The sequence below is a fragment of the Sinocyclocheilus grahami genome, unplaced genomic scaffold (assembly GCF_001515645.1).
Source record: "Sinocyclocheilus grahami isolate Dianchi unplaced genomic scaffold, SAMN03320097.WGS_v1.1 scaffold673.1, whole genome shotgun sequence".
Classification (NCBI taxonomy): Eukaryota; Metazoa; Chordata; class Actinopteri; order Cypriniformes; family Cyprinidae; genus Sinocyclocheilus; species Sinocyclocheilus grahami.
The window spans coordinates 410,413-413,994 of NW_015505852.1; the positions used below are offsets into that span (position 1 = coordinate 410,413).

Genomic DNA, 3,582 nt, shown 5'->3' on the forward strand with positions numbered 1-3,582 from the left:
TATATATATATATATATATATATATATACACCTTGCTAAACACGTCCCCTTGTTTAGCCCTGATCTTGTCCTTGTTTCCTTAATTGTGTTCACCTGGGGCCGGATTCACAAAACATTCTTAAGAAGAAATTTCTTCTTAAATGCCATTTCCTTCTTATTTTTTAACTTAAGATAAAAGTTAAGAATATTTTGTATTCCCAAAAATTCGTTTTAAGAATATTATTATCTTTTTTCTTAAGATTGTTCTTCTTGAAAAATTCTTGAAAAGAATCTTCTTAAAAATCATTGTAAATAACTTCTTAAATTTAGGACAGCCCCAGACTTGTCTTAAATCCCAAACAGTAAGAATAATTTAATGAATTTATTGGGTTATTTCAAATTAATAGTTATATTTAAGCATTATAACTACACTAGCTACATATAATACATAGTCGGACTATTAATAGGGATGTGCTAGAGTTTTCTGAAGTGACAGCGATGACTGATAATGTAAACAATGATTGGTCATGATTAGCCTATGTGTGACGCTACTTTTTGCTGACTTCAAAACTCAGGAGCAACTCTAAAATGAGTCAGATACGTAGCTTTAATTGAACTCTTTTAATTTTAGCTTATAAATACGACAATCATTGGCAGTATTCAGCGCACATGAATGCGTTTGCTGTAGCAGCACGTACACACATACCGGAAGCGTTCACTCAGATGAGAGCACAAAAACACAGCACAAAAAATTAATGAAACATATCGCTGCAGCTTGAGAGAGGCTATTTTAAAAGTAACTGTTCAAAAACACAACGCATTAAAAATGTGAAGCTGAGTGGAAGTCAAACTCGCGACGAAAATAATATGCGTGTTTAAGATTAATATTAATAGGGTAATCTGCAGGAAGCGCAAAAATACAATAAAGTGTGAGTTTATCAGTGCCGTATTCACTCAGATAAGGACTGTTATTTTCTTCTTAAGCCTGTGTTATACTTTCCGTGTGCGCGAGTCCGCTAGGGTCCGCTATGGTATCAGAGAGTATGCGCGGATGCTCCACGCGCCTCGCATTTTGCGCAGTCAGTAGGCTACAAAAGCACCAACTGCGCATGCGCAGACTGTGTGAATAAGCCCGTTGCTGCTCGAACGTGTACAATCCATCGATAAAGCAAAATAAAGACAGTCAGACGTACAATAACTGTGGGCAATTGTTTCTTCACATGTTTGTTTACTGTTCAAGCCGATCTATGGAAACACGTATGAAAACACGTCCGCAGAGCGGACCATCATAGTATGCTTTCGGTAGTATAAATACAAGTAGTCCATGTCTGCGCTGTCCGTGTATGCATCCGGATTGCTCATGCGGAAAGTATAAAACTGGCTTTAAGAAAAAAATTAAGATGTTCTTAAGAATATACTTGAGAACTTATTAAGAATTTTTCAAGAATTGCACTTAAGAACATTCTTACGAACTTTGTGGAATTTATCTTAAGAAATGTCTTAACTTATTTCTTAAGAAGATTTTTGTGAATCCGGCCCCTGATCCTCATGTGCTTTCCTCCGTATTTATTGCGCTCTCTACCCTCTTGTTTTTGCTAGTTCATTGTGTGCATATGTGTTTCTTAGCATCTTTCATCAAGTATCTTCCTGCGCTTAGTCTATTTTTAGTCCTTCCTAGTCTTGTATTTCTTTCTTAGTTTTGCTCCTTGGTTCATTTACTCTTTTGCCTTTATTTGTTAGTCTTAGAAGCTGAGACTTTTCTGGTTTCACTTAATATTTTTCTTTATTCTCTTATTTTCATGTTATATGGTACTCTTGGTTTTTTATTTTGTTTGGCCGTTTTATCAGTTCCTTCGTTTATTCACTTTTGTTTCGTTTTACTTTTAGTTCTTTGTTTAGCTTTGTTTTTTACTGCTTGTCTTGATAGTCTTGTCTCGTGTACCTGTTGAGTTGTGTCTTGTTCTATTGTGAGTGTTCCCTGTCCCAGGCCTGGCGCGCCTCCTGTCTTTCCCTGCATGTTGGTTCCCTCTGCCTGGCTGCTAGACTGGTTGGGAGTCGGCATTCCTCTAGTGACAGATCTCTGCCTTAGTGCCTTGCCTGGCCCACATCATCATCTATCTGCCTGGCCCTGCCACTCTCTCTGCAGATCTCCCACCTGCTGTTTTCTGAGGCTGGTTTCAGCGTTCATCCCAGGCAGTCCTGTCCCAGTATCCCCTGTTGTTGGACAGTTTCACAGCTCACTAACCCTCTTGTGCCCTGTCTTTGTGAATAAACCCCTGTAATTGCCATTCTGCATTTGGGTCCTTCCTCACAGATCTTGACAAAAAACATTCAAATAAAAATGTATTTGTGTGAACGCATATTGCTGATGATTTCATTTGATTCACTTAGGTTAATGGTGTTTGTGGTTATAGTTTCATTCGCGGATCCTTTATGTCAGATACGATTATTGACTAGCCTGCAGCTTGGATAAGTTTCCTAAAAGTTTCACACTAATAGCACACATTTCAGACACTGATGCACAATTCGGATATGTTCTAAAGTATAAAGAAAGAATAAACCAGTCTTATAAACACCTTGATTTCAATTAACTTGAAATATATTTATAAAATTAATTTTACGTCTCTCAACAGAAAGGTTTTTGCAGATTTAATAAAATGTTATCCAATAACAGTAGTCATAATAAGCATATTTCCAGTACGTGCCTCAGGCTTGCACAGTATCGGTTACTTCTTGAGAACCGGCTCAAAAGAACAATTCGTCCAAGAATCGAACATCACTAAAAAGAAATCAGTCAGAAGCTTTTTCCATTATTAGTGCATATAAATTATAACCCAAACCTTTGATGAATCATTGAGACCGATTCATAAACAGAATGGGTTTCACTATTATAAAAGTGTTTTAGAATGTAGAGTGACATCTAGTGGTAGTGCATGTTTACATTTCTTGACACTTTTTCTTTATGCTCTTTACTTCTCAGTTATTTTAATTAGACTGTTAATTAGAAGTTTGTGTTTGGAGGGGAGTTAAGTGTTCCTCTCTCTCTGTCATGCACAGCCTCTGCTGTTTATGTGGGATAACTTTAAGATCAGCTTTTATGAAGGCATTTCTGGTGTGGACCTAATTATAGACTTCGTAAAGATAATATTTTATGTAATTAACATATTGCATTTTTTTTTTATTACACATGTTCCACTAGGAAGTATGTGCAGTGAATGACATTTAAAGTGTGTTTATGTTCAGTACACAGCATCTGCAGGTCTTTTATGTCTGGTATTTGATAATTGACACCAGCTAGCCATGCACTCCATGTCTGACGACCTGCTAATCTCAGACACCACTAAGAAAATGGGACAGGAAAGTCCCCCTCCATGACTTGTAATGCATGGTGTTGTCTTTCGACAGACCTAGGGCACAAACACATGGGTCACCATAGGAAATAATGCACCTTCAGGAAGTTTGCATGAAAATACACAATAGGAGATAAAAGTAAAAATTAATATTCTGGTTTGTCAAATTATATGTAGATATCTTTAAAGTCTTTTTCCCTTATATAGAAAAAATGAAGCTGTATAGTACATTACTTTTTTATATATATATATA

The 3,582-nt window shown here is 36.5% G+C and overlaps 1 protein-coding gene across 1 annotated transcript in view; it reads left to right on the top strand.

Moving 5' to 3' along the window:
* Nucleotides 1–3,582, top strand: part of LOC107559060 (serine/threonine-protein phosphatase 2B catalytic subunit alpha isoform-like) — a 101,009-nt gene that overhangs the window by 44,469 nt on the left and 52,958 nt on the right. The window lies entirely within an intron of this gene.